Source organism: Macaca nemestrina, chromosome 12 (assembly GCF_043159975.1).
Source record: "Macaca nemestrina isolate mMacNem1 chromosome 12, mMacNem.hap1, whole genome shotgun sequence".
NCBI lineage: Eukaryota > Metazoa > Chordata > Mammalia > Primates > Cercopithecidae > Macaca > Macaca nemestrina.
Genome location: NC_092136.1, coordinates 133934315 through 133956718, shown reverse-complemented (window position 1 = coordinate 133956718; position 22404 = coordinate 133934315).

The window sequence follows — 22404 nt, the reverse complement described above, 5'->3', positions numbered from 1 at the left end:
GTTACAATTGATGAGCCAAGAGTGAGACGTTATTTCACTAAAAGTACATCCTTTACATTAGAGGCCGCCCTTGGTATTATGCACTCTATGGATTTTGACAAATATGTAATGACATGTGCCCATCATTACAGTATTGTATAGAATAGTCGCAAGGTCCTCTGTGCCCCCCAGTGCATCCCTCCCTCCCCCGACGCCCACCAGCCCCGGCACTCAGCGACCTGTCTTCACGGTTCTCTGAGTGCCTTACAGTGGCAATCATACAGAATGACCCTTTTCAGATTGGAGTTTTTTCTACTTAGCAATGTGCATTTAAGGTTTCTGTATGTCTTTTCATGATTTGATAGCTCATTTCTAAAAAACCACGGAACATTTCATTGTCCGAATGTACCACAGTTTGACAACCTGGTTGCTTCCAAGTTTTGGCAATTGTGACTAAGGCTGCTGTGGACAGTCATGTGCAGGGTTTTTGCAGACACAAGTTTTCAATTCATTTGGGTAAATACCTAGGAGAACAATTGCTGGATTTATGGTAAGAGTATGTTTAATTTTATTATTTTAAAAAACTGCCAAGCTGTCTTCAAAAGTAGCTGTGCCAGTTTGCATTTCCACCAGAAATAAGCAAGAGTTCCTGTTGCTCCACATCCTTTTGCCAATATTTGATGCTGTCAGCGTTTTGGATTTTACTGTTCTAATAAGTGTATAGTGGTATCTCATTCTTTTACTTTGCAATCCTCTGATGACATGATGTTGAGTATTTCTTCACAGGCTTATTTGCCAGCTGCATATCTTGTTTGGTGAGGTGTCTGTTCTGATATTTTCCCCATTTTTAAATTAGGTTGTTGGTTTTCTTTTGGTTGAGTTGTAAGAGTTCTTTTCAGATGCCTGTCCAATAAGTTTGCAAACTTATTGGATAACGTTTTGCAAATGTTGTTTCCCAGTCTGACTCGTGTTTTCATTCTCTTAGCAGTGTGTTTCACAGAGTAGAAGTTTTTAATTATAATGCTGTCCAATTTGTCAATTTGTTCTTTCATGGATTATGCTTTTGGCATTGTAACTAAAATGTCATCACCAAACCAAAGCTCACTTAGCTTATCTCCTGTTATATGCTGGAAATTTTATACTTTCGCATTTTACATTTAGGTCTATGATCCATTTGAGTTCACTGTTGTGAAAGGTGGAAGCTCTCTGTATGATTTTGCATGTGGTTGTCCAATTGTTCCAAAACTCTTTGTTGAAAAGCCTCGTTCTCCATTAAGTGGGCTTTGCTTCTTTGTCGAGGTTAGTTGAGTGTGTTTGTGTAGGTCTGTATCTGGGCTCTGTATTCTGTTCCATGGACGCATTTGTCTATTCTTTTTCCAGTAGGGCACAGTGTTGTTCACTATAGCTTGACGTTAAATCTTAAAGTCATGTAGGGTCATCCTCCAACTTTCTTCTTCCAGTGAATCTTTTTTTTTTTTTTTTTTTTTTTTTTTGCCTTTTCCAATAATCTTTAGAGTCAGTTTTGTTAAAATATCTACAGGATAACTTGCTGGGACTTTAACTGGGATTGCATTAAATCCATAGATCAGGTAGAGAAGAACTGACATCTTGATAATATTGGGTATTCCTGTACATATACATGGAATGTCTATTTTATTTACATCTTCTTTGATTTCTTTCATGAGATTTTGGTAGTTTTCCTCATACGAATATTGTACATATTTTGTTGGATATTTACCTAAGTACTTTTTGCTGGTAATATAGCCAGCATTGAGCTTTTAATTTTAAATTCTAGTCATTCATTTCTCAAAAGAAAGCATAACCTGTATTCTGCAACTTTGTCATAATCACTTATTAATTCCAAGAGTTTGTTGTCGTTGTTGGTGGTGGTGATGGTGGTGGTGGTGGTGGTGATGGTGGTTCTTTGGGATTTTTTACATAGACAATCATGTCATCTGTGGACAAAGACAATTTTATTTCTTCCTTCCCAATCTGTATACATTTTATTTCCTTTATTTTTCTTGTTGCATTAGCTAGCACTTCAGTACAATGTTAAAAAGGAGTGGCAGGAGAGTCATTCTTGCCTTCTTCCTGATCTTAGCAGGACAGCATCTAATTTCTCGCCATTCACATGTCTCTCCCCATTCACATGTTTCTCCCCATTCACATGTTTCTCCCCATGCTCTCACCATGGTAGATGTGGTCGTTTTGTAGAGGTTCTTAATCAAGTTAAGAAAGATTCCCCCTCTATTTCATGCTTATTGAGAGTTTTTGTCACGAAGAGGTATTAGATTTTTGTCAACTGCTTTTTCTGCATCTATTGACATAATAATATGTTTTTTTCCTTTAACCTGTTGATATCTTGAATTACACTAATTTAACTTCAACTCTCGAGTCACCCTTGTATACCTGGGATAAATCCTACGTAGCCATGGTATGTAATTCTTTCTCTGCCTTGTTGTGATTGGTATTTGGCTGAAATTTTTTACATGTACATTTATGAGAACTATAAGTTTGTGGCTTTCCTTTAATGTAATGTCTACGTGGTTTAGGTATTAACATAATGCTGGTCTGATACAACGAGTATGAAGTACTCAATCTACTTCTAGTTTCTGAAAGAGATTGTTGAGAATTATAATAATTTCTTCCTTAAATGTATTGTAGAATTCACCAGCGAAACCATGTGGGCTTGTACTTTCTGTTTTGGAAGGTTATTATCTATTAATTCAGTGTCTTTAATAGACATAGGCCTATTCAAATTATCTATTTCTTTTGTTGTGAGTTTTGAAAAATTGTGTCTTTCGAAGAATTGGTCCATTTCACCTAGGTTATCCAATTTGTGGGTGTAGAGTTGTTCTTATAACATTTTCTCATTATCCTTTTTATGTCCATAAGGTCAGTACAGATTAGCTCTCTTTCATTTCTGATAGCCGTCATTTGTGTCTTCTCTCTTTCTCTCTTAGTTAACGTGGTTAGTGGCTTGTCAATTTTATTGAGCTTTTCAAAGAACCATCTTTTGGTCCTGTTGCTGTTCTCTATTGATCTCCTGTTTTCAGTTTCATTGATTTGTGCTCTACTTTGTATTACTTTTCTTCTACATACTTTGAATTTAATTTTCTCTCCTTATTGTAGCTTCCCAGGTAGAAAATTTGATTATTAATTTTTTCTTTCCTAATATCTGCATCCAATGCTAAAAATAGCCCTCTAAGCACTGACTTAACTGTATCCTGTCAATTTTGATAAGTTGTATTTTAATTTTTCATTTATTTTGAAATATTTTTAAATTACTGTGGAGACTTTCTTTGACTCATGTATTATTTAGATGTGTGTTGTTTAATCTCCAAATATTGTGGATTTTCTGGCTACTTTTCTATTATTGATTTCAATTTTAATTTCATTAATGTTTTAGAGATGATCTAAGACATCTTGGTATAATTTCTGTTATTTTAAATATGTTAAGGTATGTTTTATGTCCTATAATTCTTTCCATTTTGGTGAAAATTTCACGTGGTCTTGAGAAGAATGTGCATTCTGCTTCTGTTGAATAAACTATTCTACAAATATCAATTAGACCCAGTTGACTGATGGTGCTGTTCAGTTCAACTCTGTCCTTCCTGATTTTCTGCCTGCTGGGCCTGTCGGTTACTGATAGAAGAGTGTTGAAATCTACAACTATAATAGCGGATTAACCATTTCTCCTTGCAGGTCTATCAGTGTTTGCTCCGTGTATTTTGACACTCTGTTGTTAGATGCAAACACTTTAAGAACTGCTATGTCTCCTTGGAGAATTAACCCTTTTTTCCCTCTTTATCCTGATAATTTTCCTTGCTCTGAAGTCTGGCTTTTTTTTTTTTTTTTTTTTTTTTTTTTTTTTTTTTTTTTTTGATATGGAGTCTCGCTCTGTCACCCGGGCTGGAGTGCAGTGGCTGGATCTCAGCTCACTGCAAGCTCCGCCTCCCGGGTTCACGCCATTCTCCTGCCTCAGCCTCCCGAGTAGCTGGGACTGCAGGTGCCGCCACCACGCCCGGCTAGTTTTTTGTATTTTTTAGTAGAGACGGGGTTTCACCGTGTTAGCCAGGATGGTCTCGAACTCCTGACCTCGTGATCCGCCCGCCTCGGCCTCCCAGAGTGCTGGGATTACAGACGTGAGCCACCGCAACTGGCCAAGTTTGGTCTTTTTTAAATTAATATCTATTCCAGCTTTCTTTTGATTAGTGTTAGCACGGTATCTGTTTCTCCGTCTATTTTTATGCTGTGTCTTTATATTTAAAACAGGCTTCTTGCAGACAACATAGAGTTGGGTCTTGTTTTTTCATCCACTCTGACAGTCTTTGCCTTTTAATTAGTATATTTAGAACACTGATATTTAAAATTGTTATTGGTATCTATTTTTTGTTGATATCTATTGCGTTTGTTACCCTTTTGTATTTAATTCCTTTGTTCTTTGTTTCTTTTTCTTTTCTTATTGTGTCTCCCACTCATTTTCTGCCCTCTCTGGTTTAAATGGAATATTTTGTATAATTATATTTCTTCTTCTTTCTTAGCATATGAATTATACTACATTTTTACTTTTTATAACGGTTTTTTTACGCTTTTCTTGAGTTTACAATACGTATTTATAACTAATTTTAGCCCTCTCTCTAATAGCACTATACAATTTAGCGAGTAGTGCAAGTACCATATAACGAGGATTTCCAATTCCTTCCTCTCCTCCGATCACTTATAGCATTGCTGTCATTCCTCTCACTTATCCATAAGCTATAATCATCACATACATTGTGACTATTATTATTTCAAACAAACTATTCTGTGTTACTGTGAGAACAGAAAATAAAAAGATTTTATTTTACTTTCATTTATTCCTTCTCTTGTGCTCTTCTGTATTTACATATATCCAATTTCTGACCTGTATCATTTTTTATCTCTCTGAAAAATTTCATTTAATGTTTCTTTCAAGGCAGTCTACTGATAAGAAACTTTCTCATTTTCATATGTCTGAGAAAATGTTTCTCCATCACTCATGAAGCATAATTTCGCTGGATACAGAATTCTAGATATGTTGTTCTTTTAACACATAACATATTTCACTCCAATCTCTTCTTGCCTATATGATTTCTAAAAAGAAGACTAATGTAATTCTTATCCTTGCTCCTCTGTAAGTAAAATGTTTTTCTCCTTTGGTTTCTTTTAAGATTTTCTTTCTCTTTGATTTTCTGTGGTTTTAAATTGGTATATCCAGGTATTGATTTATATATACATGTATCATGCTTGGTGTTCTCTGAGCTCCTTGTAGCTACGGTTTAGTGTCTTGCCTTAATCTGAGGAAATTATCAGTCACCATTGCTTTTAATACTTATTGTTTCTTTATTTTCTGTCCTTCCAGCATTCCCATTATGTGTCTGTTACACCTTTTGTAAGCATCCCACAGCCCTTGGATAGTCTGTCTTGTCCTCATTCTTACTGTCTCTTTGCTTCTCAGCTTTGGAAGTTTGTTTTAACATTTCTTCAAACCTGTGAGTTCTTTCCTCAGCCATATCCAGTTTGTTGATGAACCCTTCAAAGGCACTTCATTTCTATCACAGTGTTTTTGACTTTCTAGCATTTCCTTTTGATTCTCCCTTAGATTTTCCATCTCTGCGTCCGTTACGCATGTGTTGGCACATCCACTTTTCCCATGAGACCCCTAGCATATTGATCATGGATGTTTTATACCCCTGGTCTGGTGGTTCCATCACGTCTGCTCAGTCTGGGTCTGGATCTGATGCTCACCCTTTCTCTTCAAGTGGTTTCTTTGCCTGTGTCCACGGTGTGCTGTGCTGTGGCTATCCGAGTTTAAAATCGCTTCTGGATCCTTGTTTACATCTCTCCTCCCGTCTTAGATTTTCCCCAGAAACTCCCCCTTAAGTAGAGTCTGAATCTCGCACTTATTTTAGCTGTAATCCCTGTGATTCTACAGGAGCCCCAACGGTGTGGGGGCTGGAAGCATCCTATGGCCCTATGACGGAGTCTCAGTCTCTTACTGAGCCTGTGTCCCTGGGCTGTGACCGTCCTGCATTCTTCTAAGTTGTGCTTTGTTTTCCTCCTTAAGTGACACAGAGTGGTTAGACAGCGCTAGAGTTGCATATTTTCCCAGGTTGGTTGGGCCCTGCTAAAACCCTAGTCAGTCCCGCTTGGGTAAAACAGATTCCCCTGGGGTCAGGTCTTGGGAAGAACAGCATAAATTCCACCTGTTTGGAAATGGCTGCTTTTCCCTCCCTCTGCTGCCAGCCTGAGGGGGTCGTTCTCCTGCCCTCACTGTGAAAACCTGGTGGGGTTTCTGGAGGTAAAACTCATGAGGATGTGGGGGCCCCGACAACCACGACCCCCTCCTGCGGTTTCTGACTCGCAAACGTGTCTACACGGAGCCTCCGCTTTGTCAGTTCTAGTTTGGGCTCCCCCGCTCTGGCCCAGGGTTCTGTGGCAGCTCCTAATCTTGGGCGTCTGCTCCAGTGAGAGCCCATCTCTGTCACTCCGGGGACAGACGTTTGCTTGTGACCTCCATTCTTTAACAGATCTAAGAAGAGTTGTTAATTTTCAGTTTGTTCAGTGTTTTCTTATTGTTAGGATAGAGTCATGACTTCCAAGCTCTTTACATGTCAAACCATAAACTGAAGTCCTTTAGTAAGCATTTTTTTTTTTTTTTTTTTTTTGATTCAGAGTCTCACTGTGTCACCCAGGCTGGAGTGCAGTGGCGTGATCTTAGCTCCCTGCAGCCTCCGCCTTCTACGTTCACGTTCTTCTCAAGCCTCATCCTTCCGAGGAGCTGGGACCACAGGCATGGGCCACCATGCCCAGCTAATTTTTGTACTTTTAGTAGAGGCAGGGTTTCACCATGTTGCCCAGGCCAATCTTAAACTCCTGGCCTCAAGTGATCCACCAGCCTCGGCCTCCCAAACTGCTGGGACATGTCCGGCCTTTAATAAACTTTGAGTTTTAAAATAATTTCAGATATACAGGAAATTTGAGAAGACAGCCCGGAGAGTCTCCCTGTACTCCACAGTCAGGCTCCCACTGTCCGCATCCTACATTAGTGTGAGCCCAGAGAGTCTCCCTGTACCCCACAGTCAGGCTCCCGCTGTCAGCATCCTGCATTAGTGTGGTTTAGTTGTTACAACTCGTGATCCAATATTGATGCATTAATATCAGCTAAAGTCTGTATTTTAGTCCTATTTTCTTAAATTTCCCCTAATATTCTTTTTCTTTCCCAGGATCCCATACAGCAGGAGTCCCCAATTTCTGGGCCTTGGACCAGTGCCCGTTCGTGGCCTGTTAGGAACTGGCCACACAGCAGGAGGTGAGTGGCAGGCAAGGGAGCATGACCTAAGTCACCTGAGTTCTGACTCCTGTCAGATCAGAGGCCCCATTAGATTCTCGTAGGAGCGTGAACCCTATTGTGAACTGCGCACGTGAGAGTTCTAGGCTGCACACTCCTTATGAGAATCTAATGACTGATGATCTGAGGTGGAACAGCTTCATCCTGAAACCTTCCCCCCACCATCACCCATGGAAAAAGGTCACCAAAAAGGTTGGGGACTGCTGCCATCCAGGACATGACATTACCTCTTACCATCATGTCTCCTCAGACCCCTCTTGGTTGGGACAATGTCCCAGACTTTTCTTGTTTTTGATCGGTTTTGAAGAGCATGATTAGGTCATTGTGTAGAACAACCTTCTGTCGGAGTTTGTCTGGTGGTTTTGTTATGATTAGACTGCGCTGTGCATCTTTGGGAGGAAGACCCTGGAGGTAAAATGCCGTTCCCGTCCCATCTCTTCAAGGGCACTTAGTGCCAGCATGACTCATCCCTGCGGATGCTGCCTTGGTCGCCTGGCCGAGGGAGTGCTTGTGAAGTTCACTGCAGTTACTTTTCTCCTCTTTTCCCTTTTTCGAAGGAAGTCAGTATTTGACAGGATTTTTCAACTCAGGATTCTCATAGAGGGCTTTCCTTCCTGTTTCTTCAAAGGAAAAAGCAAACCAGGGGTCCACACACTCTCACTCACTCATTCACTCACTCAGCAACACTTGTCTGCTGTCCACCCAGAGCCTGACCCCCGGCGGGCCCTGGCTATCAAGTGGAGAAATGAGCAGAGGGGGGCCTTGTCCTCAGGAAACCTGCAGTCCAGTGTGAAGTCAGCCTCTAAACCAGCAATCACAGCCCTCAGAGAGCCGTGAAGTGGAATGCACAGAGCAGGGGAGGGCAGAAGTGATCTGAATCAGATCGGGTTGGAGGAGGCAAAGCCTGTCTGAGATCCAAGGGGACAGAGGCCAAGAGCTGGTTTGCATGAGGCCCTGCACGTGCAAAGGCCCTGGGGTTGGGTGGTGGACAGTGACTGAGCCGCACTGCTCTCAGCCCTCTAGTCCACCTGCTCATTCTTTTCATCAGACTTCGCTCTACCCAAGGTCAGAGACCATGTCCTGTCTGTGTCTCTGCCTAATGCAGGTTGACTGGCAGAATCAGGGCAGTCGTGAGGATCTGCGTGGCTTGTTCAGGGGCCATCAGACACTCCACGGGCCTGAATTTTTGCAACTCCAAAGACCTTGTGCTAAGGAAGAGGGAGGAAGTGGGAGGTCTGGCAGTGGGAGGGCAAAGGTAGCCGGCAGTCAGCAGGACGCAGGCACCTGCCCATGGGCAGATGAAACAAGGCCCAGGAATGGGGAGGGTGGAAAAGGCCCAAAGACGCTTTGAGGAAAGTAGGTCAGATCTCGGATTTCTCAGCTCACTGTTCAGCCCCCTGAGAACTTGATAAAGCTGCAGTTTGCCAGAGCAAGTGCCAGCAGATGTTACCTGGGTATGCTTAGCTCTCAGGCCCAAAGCCCCTGCATTTGTTTCTGTACCTGTAGGACTGAGCATGGTGTGAGCATGGGGGCCAGAGCACCCCTGGGAGAGGGGAGACGGGAGAGAAGAGGAAAGGAGGGCAGAGTTTCCAGCAGCAGAACCTCAGGTGATGGAAGCAGCTTCCCTCCTGCTGAGAGCGAACGGGGTGTGCAGGCTGCTGGCCTGGGAAGGAGGCAGGGGGGCCTTTCAGCAGCCAGGCCTTTCGTAACCAGCTTCAGGCTCCCCCGCCTCACTGCCCTGGGCTCCGAGCCCACCACGTCCCTTTTGCACCCCCGACCGTCTGACCCACAGGCCCACTCCCTCTCAGCCTCGTTGCAGGGCTGCCTCCTGCACACACACACACACATATGTTCGTATGCGTACACACACTGGGGCTCAGAAAACAGGACCCCAAAATGCAGGTATCAGCCTTACAAGCTGTCCCATTCTCCCCAAAGGCTAGCCATGCAAACTGGAATCCCTCTTTACCAAGGCAAGTCTTAGAAACGAGAACCTCTTTTCACCAATACCAGCCATCAAACTTCTGTGTTAAAACCGGTCATAGGCCGGGCGCGGTGGCTCAAGCCTGTAATCCCAGCACTTTGGGAGGCCGAGGCGGGCGGATCACAAGGTCAGGAGATCGAGACCACAGTGAAACCCCGTCTCTACTAAAAATACAAAAAATTAGCCGGGCGCGGTGGCGGGCGCCTTGTAGTCCCAGCTACTCATGAGGCTGAGGCAGGAGAATGGCGGGAACCCGGGAGGCGGAGCTTGCAGTGAGCCGAGATCGCGCCACTGCACTCCAGCCTGGGCAACAGCGTGAGACTCCGTCTCAAAAAAAAAAAAAAAAAAAAAAAAAAAAAAAAAAACCGGTCATAAAAAAACGATCTGACCTGCCCTGTTTGCCTGTAGGTCATAAGACGCCCTTTCCAGAGAGGTCCCCACACCCAGAAGGGCAGGGCACTGCTCAGGGAGACGGGAAGAATCTAGACGCTCAGGCCTTGCTGGGTTTCCCCACTCACTCTGTTGGCATCAGGTCTCACCCTTTTTGTCCGATCCTCTTTCTGCACGACTGTCCATACTTTGCTGAACCTAAGCATGAAAATGGACAATTTTCCCTGTATCTTTGGGTCTTCATTCTGAAGGTTCCTGTGTACACACATTAGACACATTTGTGTGCCTCTTCTCCTGTTAATCAACCAGCCTCATGTCAGTGATTTTTCAGTGAACTTTTAGGGGGCCGAAGACAGTCACCCCCGCTTTGATGAGGCCCTCAGCGAGCTTCATGGTGGAAGGTGAAGAGGAGCTGGCTTCACATGGTGAGAGAAGGGAGAAGAGAAAAGAGGGGAGAAAAGGTCAAGTTCTTTTCTTTCTTTCTTTCTTTCTTTCTTTTTCATTTGAGACGGAGTTTTAACTCCTGTCACCCAGGCTGGAGTGCAATGTCGTGATCTCAGCTCACTGCAACCTCTGCCTCCCGGGTTCAAGTGATTCTCCTGCCTCAGCCTCCTGAGTAGCTGGGATTACAGGCCTGCGCCACCACACCCAGCTAATTTTTTGTGTTTTTAGTAGAGAGGGGTTTTTGCCATGTTGACCAGGCTGGTCTCGAACTCCTGACCTCAGGTGATCCACCCGCCTCGGCCTCCCAAAGTGCTGGGATTACAGGCATGAGCCACCCTGCCCAGTTAGTCAACCTCTTTTTAACAATCTTTTAAACACTCAGTTCTCCAGAGAAGTCTATTAGCAAGAATTCACTCATAACCACAGGGAGGGCACCAAGCCATGCATGAGAGACCCAAACACCTCCCACCACGCCCCACCTCCAGCACTGGGGAATCACATTTCAGCGTATTTGGAGGGCACAACTACTCAAGCCATCAACACTTCACAAGGGTGTTTCAAAAATAAAGCTAGGCAATGTACACGGCATACCTGATATTAATGGGCTCAGGGGGAGGCACCGTTACCGCAGCCCGTGCAGGGGATGATGGTTGGGGTCCCTGCCAACCTGAGCCCCAGCAAAGAGAATCATCTCAGGCTCCCTGTTACTCGGCCCTTCCCCACTCCCTCCTCCTCCTCCAGCAAACTTTAATTCTGTGTGAAGCTTCCCTCCAGCAGAAGGGTTATAATTAATTTATGTTGGGACCATAATAGATTCCAATACAAACTTCATTTCATTGCATCCAACTGCACTATGACTGCTGTTTGCTGTGAGGCGTAATTCCATAATTCACCGTGAAATGTGACCCCATGCACGCTCTTCCCCGGCCCCCCAGAAGGGGAGTGGAGGCACGTGGCTGTCTTCCACGCCGCTGACAGAGGCCTTCCCCTCCCACCCTCCCAGGCAGCACACACTCTTGTCACGCGGTCCTCCTTGCAATAACCACACGACCTGCGGTGCTCACCACCCTCTCCGACCCTCGGCTTCCTCATTTATAGAAATGGAACAATACAGAAATATATGCACTGTAAGTAATGTGTGAATATACAATCAGACAGACTTTTGTAAAATACTCACCACAGTATCAGGCTCTTGCCACGTGCTTCATGACAGCAACTGACAATAGCAGCTAATATTTAATGAGCACCTACTGAGTGCCTGCACTGTGCTGGCTCCAGCCACCCTCGGGGCCACCTGTGAAGCTGGTTCTACGCCCACTTCCCTGAGTGTTATGAGGAGAGGCTGTCCTAACAGTGTGCTTTTTCTTTAGTGAGGCCTCCATCGGGTGGACAGGGCTGGAAGAACAGGCCCAGGGCCATCCTAGAAGAGGGCATGGGCACCTGAGCTCCCTGACCAGAGTCATACCTCTGTATTGCTGCCCAAGATCTTTCCAAGGAGCAGAGGCAGAGAGAGGAAAAGACTGTCTCCAGCTCTGGGCCCTGGGCCCTCAACCCCTCCTCTCACTCTCAGATTGCAAGGAGTTGAGAGTAAGCGACACAAAAGTGGAGGTGGCAAATAGATTATGCCCTAAAGGATGGGGGAGGGGAGCCGTGGCTTCAGACTAAGAGGGGAGCAGGCGGAGGAAGGATGCCTGCCATGAGCTCAGCAGGGCTGCCGGCCAGTGCAGAGGGTCAGAGCAGCAGAACTCCTTCCCTGATATCACCTCTTCCACCACCCCGGGCTCCAGGCAGGAGCTGCTCCCCCGCTCCCAGGAGGCTCCCTTCAGCTCTTCACAGATTTCTTTGTCCAGGGCTTGTTTGCACGGTCAGCCACTCCTCACACAGCAGACCTCACTGCCTGGCCACTGGTCTTCCACTGGGCATCCCCATGAGTGTCTGGAGCTCCTCGAGGCCTGTGTGCCCGAAGCATGCCCTGGCCCCGCACCCAGGCCCCCTCCCTCCAGCCTGCCTCTCCCCCTGCATCTGAGCCGTTTCTCCAGCCCTCCCCAGCATCACATGAGAACTGTCTTCTGTCGAACAGGCACCTGCTTACCACTCATCTCGAAGGCACCACCCTTCAAACAGCTTTCTTGATTTGCACCTCCCAACCTGCTTCTCCATGCACAGCACTAGCTTTCACCAATGTGCCCCAAATCCCAGATGCGTCCTTGACTCCTCTCTTCCATTCACATCTGCATTCGATCCATCAGGAAGTCGTGGACTCCTCCTCATTAAGACATCCCTGGGAAGTCACTCTTCACCTCCTCAAGGCTGCCACCACGGCAAGGCACCATCCTCACTCCAGGATCCTACCGCGGCTCCTAAAGCTAAAGAGTCCCCTGCCTCCTTCTGCACTGCCATCCCTGCTGCTTCCCTGCTGCTTCTCTGCTAAATCTTCCCAGCTTCTTAGCATACCCACCCAAGTCAGGTTTTTTAATGTAAATCAGCTCTCATTAGCTCGGTGCTTAATATCCTCCAGCAGCTTCCATGACGTTCAGAATAGAATCTCAGTCAGGTCTCACGGCCCTCAAGGACCCAGGAGCTCCATCCCCTGCTGCCTCTCCCAGTCTCTCACGCTGGCCCCTTGGTATTTCTGGAGAAAGTTAAGCCAAGCCTGGGCCCTTTCTGCCCTCTGGCCGCCGGACGTTTGCAGAGCTCCCTGCCTTAGCTCAGTCAGGTTCTGCTCAGACGGCCTCACCACGGAGACCTCCCTGTGCCCTGGGTGAAGTGGTCCCTCCACCTGCACCTTGTCACTACAACCCTTAATCCTGATTTATTTGCCTTCATAACACCTAAAACTATCTAATATTTTTAAATGTATTTTTTTGTTTGGTTATTGCCCGTGTCCTCCAATAAAATATCAGATTTGGGTTATAGGTTTTATAAAATCTTTTAAAAAATCTGTATCCTCAGAACCTATATAGGCAGGTTTTCAAAAAATAGGTGTTGAATAAAGGAAGGAGCAAAATAATTTGTCTACAACAAAACAGGTGAAAATGTACATCTATTTATATACACACAGATGCACACATGTACCTAAACATGCATGCACATACAAGTGGTATGTAGGTAGGGAGGCCCAGCAAGAGGAAACCGAACCTTTATGCTCAGTAAGCCACACTCCAGGAGAAAAATTTGTCTCATGCTGGGAAAAGGAAGACATTAGACAAACAAATCACTCTTCAAGGAACGAGCGAAGGGACGCCGACCAGCCTGCACATCTGAGTGCGGAGGGACTGGCCTAAGCAGAGCAGGGGTGGGAGAGGAGCTTCCTGGGTGGCCAGCGAGCCCAGCCCTGGCATCTGCCCCGGTCAGGTTTGACCCAGAAAGACAGCAGCACTAGGGCGGATCACCTGAGGTCAGGAGTTTGAGACCAGCCTGGCCAACATGGTGAAACCTCATCTCTACTAAAAATACAAAAAGTAGCCGGGCGTGGTGGTGGGCGCCTGTAATCCCAGCTACTTGGGAGGCTGAGGCAGGAGAATCGATTGAACCTGGGAGGCAGAGGTTGCAGTGAGCCGAGGTCACGCCACTGCACTCCAGCCTGGGCGACAAGAGCGAAACTCAGTCTCAAAAAAAAAAAGAAGAGACATTTTAGAAAATATTGCCATTGGGGTAATGTGCCTCTGACACACTACAATTTAAATTCACATTGTAATGTAGCTTGTATTCTCTATGAGAGCTTTAAAGTTGATTCATTATTTATTTTAATTTTAAAAAAAGAAGAAGAAGAAAGAGAGCAGCAGTAGGCGGCCGGGAATGAGGGTCAGGCAGGGAGGAGGCCGCATTTCAGGAGGCATCTGTGGCTTCTGCACTTCCCAGTGGAGTCGGGGAGGGGCCGCCAGCCTGCCGGCCTTGGAGCCCGGGGTTAGAGGGCAGAAGAAGGGCTAAAAGCTGAGCATGGAAGTCCTAGATCTGCCTCGGAACCTCAGGCGAAACTAACGCACACCTCCGAGCCTGTTTTACCCCCGGTGGGCTCGTCACTCAGTTCGCCTGGGACCCTCACGGTGAACGTTCTGGTGTCCCCCAAAATCATCCCTCACACTTCTTTCACGTCCAAGAGTCTCGACTCGGACAATAAATAGTGTTGTCACTAGAAATAGTAGCATGGCCCCTCGTGGAGTTTCTGGGAGGACTGAACGAGTGGGTGGGTGTGACTGTGCCCAGCACTGCCTCGGGCACACGAGTGCCACAAATGCTCACAGGACATGCAAAGCCATGCTGTGCATGGCCTGCAGAGCCCACAGCACCTGCCCACGCTACCCGTGTCCCGGGTGCTGCTGCCCCGCTCCACCCGTTCTGGGCCTGCCTTCTCTCCCTGCACCATGGCTGTCTGCGCCTGAGCCGAGCAATTCGCGGCCACACGGGAGGCTCTGCGGGGAATGCGTCGCCTGGCCCGGGATGAATGGTCTCCTGTCCTGGCCACACAGGTAACGAACGGCCGGGGCCATCCAGGGAAACACTCCCTTATCTCACCCTGGCAAGCCTCCCGCTTCCTCTTTTAGAGAGACGGGCAGCGGGCCCATCTGGGAGCCGTGGCCACCCTTCACGGCGCCTCCACCGGGAGTGATGGATGGAATTTCTTCTCTCCCCTGGGCTTCGCCTGCCTCCCTGTGAGGAAGCAGGAACTGTGGGGGCTTCAAGGAAGCTGTTGTGCCAAAGGTTTCTTCTACAGACGAGGAAGAGTGGCTCAGAGAGGAAGGGCAGGCACCGGGCCACAGAGCTGCAGGCACAGAATCCCGGGCAGCACCCGCACCTCTTCACACTGGGAGCATGCGTGGCAGGAACCCGAGCGGTTGTAAGAACAGCAGGAGGAGCGCGGAGCCCCAGTCGGAGTAGGAGGGAGCACTCCAGCCCTGCTCTGGAAGGGCTCCCCAGCAGCCTGCGTCCCTCCATCCATCCCCGCGAGGCCCTGTCCACACCTGTGACTCTGGGAGCTGACCCAGTGTTCTGCCTCTACCATGTGGCCGTGCAGCAGACACACACACATGTGCATACAGTGTACCCAGCAGTGTGAAAGACACGCTTCATATTTTTCAAGTGCTGTCATCTGAAATGCACATTTAACCTGGCGCCCCTGCACGCACAAGACCTTCTCCGCTCTGCCTGGAGCACAAGCAGCTGTTGCCAGGGATCTGTTCACAGGGAACAGGGTCCAGGGTCAGGGCCTTGAGGCCTTCAAAGAGATCCCAATAGGCAAGAGCAGCCAGGGCCCCACACGGTGTGGGGAAGGGGCCCAAAGCTGCGGGACTGCCAGGCCTCAGCACATGGGCCGGTCTGTAGCCTAGAGCAAGGCACCTGCTAGAAACCGCGAGGGCCACAGGAGAAGGAAGGGGTGTCTTCGAGCAGGTGCTGGGGGCACAGGCTGCCTTCGCCCCTCTGCTGCCTGGCTCTGGCCCCTCTGGAACAAGAGGCAGAGCGAGCAGAGCCCACAGGGAGAAGAAAGCCCCCAGCTCAGCCCGGCCCCAGCTCAGCCCGGCCCCAGCTCAGCCATGCTGCTCCCCTACCGTGGACCAATGCTCAATATTCCTGCACAGACGGTTGTAATCTGGAGCAAATGCTCATGCCCAGGCCCTGTGAAAGGGGCAGCTCTGCAGGTCACCACCTCCCACCTGCTCCTCAGCTAACGGACCCAAGCCCGAGGGCAGCCCAGCCTCGCCTGGGGAAAAGGTGCCCTCGGCCCTGACCACAGAGGAGCAAGCCTTGCACCCTGACTTTCTGCCCCGTGGCCCACAGTGAAAATACCCTGAGAGGCATGAGGACAGAGCTCAGTTCCTCCTACACCCAACTATTTACAGGAGGTCTGGGCAGAGTAGAGGGTGGGAGATGAGTGTACTCTGCTAGCCTGAGTGGTCCCTGGGACAGCCTGGAGCTAATCCACTGAGTCTCCCCTGCACCCAGGCTCAGCCCGGCCCTCCAGCACATGCCAGCCTGCTGGCTTGGCACACACAACCCATGTCCATCGCTTGTTCCAAAGGAGAGGAGAAAGGCCCCCCTGCCTTCCTAGTTCCTCACTCCCTCCTCCCTTCCTTCCGCTGCCCGTGGGTTCACTCACCCACGGTTCATTTATTCATCAACTCTGCGAAGCCGTCTCCACGCCAGGAGAGGCCCCGGACCCCAAGGAAACAATGCGAGGTCACGAGCCTGCTTGGAAAAGCTGCAGCTCAGGAGAGAGCCAGGCACGTAACAGACATTCCCACGGATTGGTCCCAAACGTCCCCAAAGAGGCCCGTGGGCAGGAGCCGCCAGCCAGTCTGGGAGGGGCCCCTCGAGCTGGGCCTGACGTGGTCCGGGGGAATCAGCCCAGGAGGGCAGGAAGAGGGTCCGGCAGGGGACAGACAGCGCCTGTCACCGGGGAGGGGCGGGGTGGCGCGGGGTCTCACAGCAGCGAGGAGGGCGAACTTGGTCCCGGGAGCGACGGAGGCCAGAGGGGGGCCCTGAGTGAGGGCCGCAGGGTCCGAGGGGTCTTAGCAAGGTCGTTCCCACACAGGTGGCTGCACAGGACGTGGGGGGCTGCAGAGGCCTCGGGCTTAATCTTGGGGGTGCAGCAAAGGCCAGGACACAGGCAGCGGCCGTAGGGAAGGAAATCAGAGGGTGAGCTGAGGTCACAGAGCAGCATAATCCAGGACCTGGCAGCCCCGGGATGTGGGGGAGAGGGAGGAGGTGAGGACTGCCCCGGGGACGCGGCCGTCGCTTGGTGGTGGACGGCAGGAGAGGCTCAGGAAAGGCTTCTTCCACACAACAGCGAGGCCCCTGCGTGCTCCATGCCGGCCAGCCCAGGCTGCTTCCCGAGCTGGGCACCCTCCAGGCCCCTCCAGCCCCCTCCAGCCCCGCGTGAGGCCAGGACAGGACCAGGCAGGCTCTCGGCAGAGAGGATCCTCTGCAGATTCCTCCTGGAGACTCTGGGGCCTCCGAAGCCAATTGCATTATTTAAAACTGGCTTAAATTTGGCCCAGAATAGAGACCTTCATCTCTTGTTGATGGCCTCCCCCTTTCCCAGGTGGCATCCTTAGGAGAGATGCTGAGCTTCCAGTGAAGAGTCGGGCCTGCACCTCCGCTGCACGGCCTGTGAACCACGTCCACCGCATCGCATCCCCTGCCCGGCTGCCAAATGCGCCCAGCCATTCACCCCTCCTCCAGCCTCCAGGGCTCACAAAGAGAGCACAGGACCTGCGTCTCCAGTGGCCTTTGGGCAGAAATCCAGGGGATCTGCGTTTCTCTGGCTGGTCACCCTGAGCTGGACAATCTTGCCACCGTCTCGGGCATCTCTGGGCAGAGGGACTGGCCTGCCCGCTAGAAGCAGCGGCTTGGGTAGCTGCATCCTGAGAGGCCTGAGGTCTCAGCCTGGTGAAGAAGGAAGGACAGAGCCGGGAACTGTTGCTATGGAGATTTGTTCCCCAGCAAGGGGAGTAGTTGGGGCTGTCAGTTGGAGCTAACCTTGAAGGATGTCACCTTGAGAGAAAGGAAAACAGACACAGATACATACACACAATGTGAAATCTGACCTTTCCCTGGGGGGCTGGGGAGGACAGACCTGCCAGAGCAGATACTGTGGGGAAGGGGAGGGAAGGGGGAAGGACAGTGGAGGGGAGGGAGGAGGGTGGGGAATAGAGGAGGGAGGGACCAGGCAGGCCACAGTCACTGAGTGCCTGGTGTGTGCCACACACTGATATCAAAGCCGGGCGCGTGTATCCAGTTTGGCCCTCACCTAAGCCCTGTGAAGAAGGTGCCTCTGGTCCCACTTTACAGATGAGGACAGAGACCTTGTGGGACTTGCCCAGAGTCTCAGCTCAGTCAACGCTGGGGCTGGAACCCAGGTTTCTCTGACTCTGAAATTCCTATTCATCCTCCTCCCGTGGGATCCTTCAGAACCACCGCCCGGCCTGGTCAGCTCTCGGGGAGGCAGAGGCTGCAGGCACGTCAAACGAGTCCAGTGGAAGAGACTCCTCATCCATGTGGTGCTGCTGCCCGAACCCGCAGCCCCTCCGCCACCTGTGAGGCGGTGCTCCCAGCCAGCATGGAGGTCCTGGGCTCGGGTCCCCACCCACATCCACAGGACATCTCCCGTTCCTCACCTCACCTCTCCACGGGCGTGCGCGGCCCTGCCCCAGGGGCCTCCTCCCTCACCTGCCTCCAGCTCTAGGCTGAGGGCCCCTCTGCAGACCTCGCCTTCTTTTCGAAAGCCTCTCCCAAGTCCACCTCCGGGATCTGTCCCTGAGCTCTGCAGCTGCTCTGGCTCTGCGGAGAGCTCCGTGCGCGTGTTCACCTCTTTTGTGAGAATTCCTGCTAAGGACTCGGAGTAAGGAGGGCCAGGGGCTCACATCCACAGGACCAGAGGAACCCGCCGGTAGGTTGGGGGTCTGCACAGCGGGGTGGTGAGCGGGGGGCAGGCCGGCCTCTGAAGAATCCAGGCAGCAGCTGCTGTGAGCTGAGGGCCTTTCCAGCGCGAGAGCCACTGCATCGGCGCAGTTAACTTGGCCCAGGACCGCCCGGAAGTCAGGAGCTCCAGGCTGTGGGCCGCGTGGGCTTTGTCTGACTTGGTTTCTGCATCCTAGTTGAAACCTTTAAGGCAATCTGTGCCCACAGAGTATCAGGACAATGGTGAGTAATTAGGACTATTTTTCTAGATAAAAGATAAACTGCCCTGGGACCCCTAAGGCCTGGGGCACCAGAGCTGCCCCAGAGGCCTCGCTGCTCCCATCACAGCGTTTGTGTCATCCACAGAGTTCAGTTCACACCGGGCTCAGCACTTGAGATCTGGGAACTTGTGTTTCAAGGGACAGAAACAAGCTACAGTGTGGCCATCAGTTCCAAAAGCGCAGGTAGCTGTAGGTAGCATGTGGCCTTGATATTGCAGCAGGAGATAGATTGGATGGCGACACAGGCTGCGTTCTAGGTGTTTTCTTGCATTCACAATGTGTAGTGCAGGACGCAGTGCAGAATTGCAAGGAGCACGTTGCAACCTGGTGCGACCTTCCCAACACCACTGCACATGCGTCTGTGAGGCATTGCCGCATACGATTCGGGTCACCTGTTTTCAAAAATGTGTCTGTGCCTACACCATTCCAGAAGAAATCACCAAGGGGGTTCAGAATTAGGGGGCACCCAGCCTCCTCTACCCAGCCACCCCCCTCAATCCAGGCTGGAACTTTGCCATCCTCCAGCCACCCGCAGCCTCTGCCCTCTGCTGTGGTGTGCAGCCCTCCGTCCTGAGCGGAGACGTCCTGAGGGGCCCCTCCCTAGCCTGTCCAGTGCAGGGGAGTAGTGACGGGTCACTAAACATGGCCTTATAAAGGAACAGACAGCTGTGTTTCTGCAACTAACGGCCACATCACAGCTCAGTCCAAGGCGGAACGGATTTACTTAGTATCAAGTTGTAGGAAGGGAAAGGCCAGAAAGGGGAGATCTGGCCTCAGCAGGGGCTGCACGCGAGGCTAGATTCGACCTTCTCTCTCCTCAACTCTCTCCGTCTCCCTCCCTGTCTCTTCCTGTCTGTCTCTCTCTCACACACACGCGCACACGCACATTCACACACACGCACGCACACGTGCACACACATGCACACGCCCGCACATGCACATGCACACACACACGCACACCCACGCACATGCACACACATGCACACACACGCACGCATGCGCACCCACACACTGATACACACGCACATGCACACACGCGCGCACACACACACACACACACACAGCTTCTTGCTCCCTGTGGGCAGCTGTTGTCCCCGTGAGGCTGCGCCCTGGCAGCACATACGGTTCAGAGCAGAGAGCAGAGAAGCCTCCCCCACCAGCTCTGGTTAGAAAATGCCAAGGTGGGGCCTGGGACTGGTCCCAGACTGGTTCACTCTTGTCCCTGGATGAGTCAGGCCAGGCAGGAGCGGGGCACGGGGGTGGACGATGCTACCACGTGCGCCCTGTGTCAGAAGCGAGCACGCTGATTAGTGACCCCCACCCCAAACCTGTGGTTGACAAAGAGGGACCCTTCCCCTAAAGGAAAGGTGGTGTCTGGCCAGCCCCGATAAGAAACGTGTGCTGCAAGAACCTTTTCCTAGTAAAAATGGTTCTGACTGGCAAAGGCAGACCGCCCCTGAGAGACCCCCGCTGGGCTTCCTTTGAAACCGTGCAGTTCACTTTGAAGAACATCCACAGTCTTCAGGAGGCAGCGCCACGCTCCTGTGGGACTGAGCCGGGCACACGGCCTTCTCCATACTCCTCTCAAGGAGCAGCGTACTCTGTCTGGTGCCTCCCAGTGACACTGACTCCCTGAACATCCTGCCCCGTGTCACACTGTGTAGGCGGCCAAGAGTTAGCAAATCTAAATTCCAACTAACATGGAATTTCAGACAAATAGCAAATAACGGTTTAGTACAAGTATGTCCCACGCAGTGTTGGGGATGTATTTGTACTACAAAGTTATTCCTCGTTTATCTGAGATTCAGATTAACTGGGCAGCTGGAGCTGTGTCTGGCACCCAGTCCTGAGCCCGGGGCTCACCTGGGCCTGCTTGTCTGGGACTCTGAACCTGGCATGCTCCTTCTCTGTCAGTGGCACTTCACTGGGAACAGGAAAATTTTCTTCTCTTCGACATATTCTGATCCTCTTGCTAAAGGATGCTCCCCTTTAAAATCACACGTATTGAAGAGACAAGAATCTTTTCTACTGAATATTTTATATTCACCAAATAAAACACAACGCAATTTAAACATGGTTATAAAAAATATCTTCACACTTATTTCAAAAAGTCGTTTATGCCACAAACAACGCAATTCAAAAATGGGCCAAGGACTTGAGTAGACATTTCTCCAGAGGAGATACACAAGTGACCAACAAGCTCATGGAGAGACCATCTGCAGCACTCGTCATTAGAGAAACACAAATCAAAGCCACAAGGGATCACCTTATGCCCATCAGGATATTATCAGGAAAATGAAAACTAGTGAGTGTTGGTGATGATATGGAGAAACTGGAATGATTGTGCATTGCTAGTGAGCATATAAAACTCTGTGAGAAAAAGCACAGTGGTTCCCCAAAAATTAAACTTAGAATCATCACATGATCAAGCAATTCCACTTCCAGGTATACACACAAAGAGCTGAAAGCAGTGACTCAGACAGACATGTGTGCACCCATGATCACAGCAGCTTTATTCATAATGGCCAAAACAGCAAGCCAGGTGTCCATGGACCGGTAAGTGGATAAGCCAAATGTGGTCTCTGCATATAGTGGAACATCAGGCAGCCCCACAGAGGAAAGAAATCCTGACATCTGCTACCACATGGTTGAAACCTGAGGCCATTGTGCTGGTGAATAAGCCAGCCAGGAAAGAACAAATGCTCTATGGTTCCTCTTACGAGAGCCGGCGGGGTCATCAGATTCGTACAGGTAGAAAATGGAACAGTGATTATCAGGGACTGGAGGCAGCGGAAAATAGAAAATAGAAATTTACTGGGTGCAAAGGTTTCATTATACAAGATGAAAGAGTTCTGGAGATGGATATGGCTGATGATTGCACACTCCTGTGAATGCACTTAATCCCACTGAATGACTTAAAAATGGGTAAAATCCTAAATTTTACGTTACGTATATTTTCTCACAATAAAACAATTTGAAGAGGAGTATTTCACTTATTTGCATCCCCTTGAACAATATCAATGCAGATATTTTGCATCCTCTGGAAAGCTGGGCCCAAACATGTGTCACTTTTTTGTTTCCAAGACAGAGTCTCACTCTGTTGCCCAGGCTGGAGTGCAATGGCACAATCTCGGCTCACTGCAACCTCCACCTCCCAGGTTTGAGTGATTCTCCTGCTTCAGCGTCCTGAGTAGCTGGGATTACAGGCATGCATCACCACTCCCAGTTTACTTTTGTATTTTTAGTAGAGACAGGGATTTCCCCATGTTGGCCAGGCTGGTCTCAAACTCTTGACCTCAGGTGATCTGCCCGCCTCAGCTTCCCAAAGTGCTGTGATTACAGGGATTACACGCATGAGTGTATATCACATTTTACTCAATCCTGAATCCATGCCTTCATTTGTGTACTCAACTTGCAGAATATATCCTTGCCCATACATTCATATGTGGTTTTGTCCATGTTCATGCCATTGCTTAACAAAATGAATAAAGAAAGACAGTTCCTCTTTCTCAGGCGGCATTTGCAGAACATGGTTTCAGGTAGAGGAGAGACGGGCC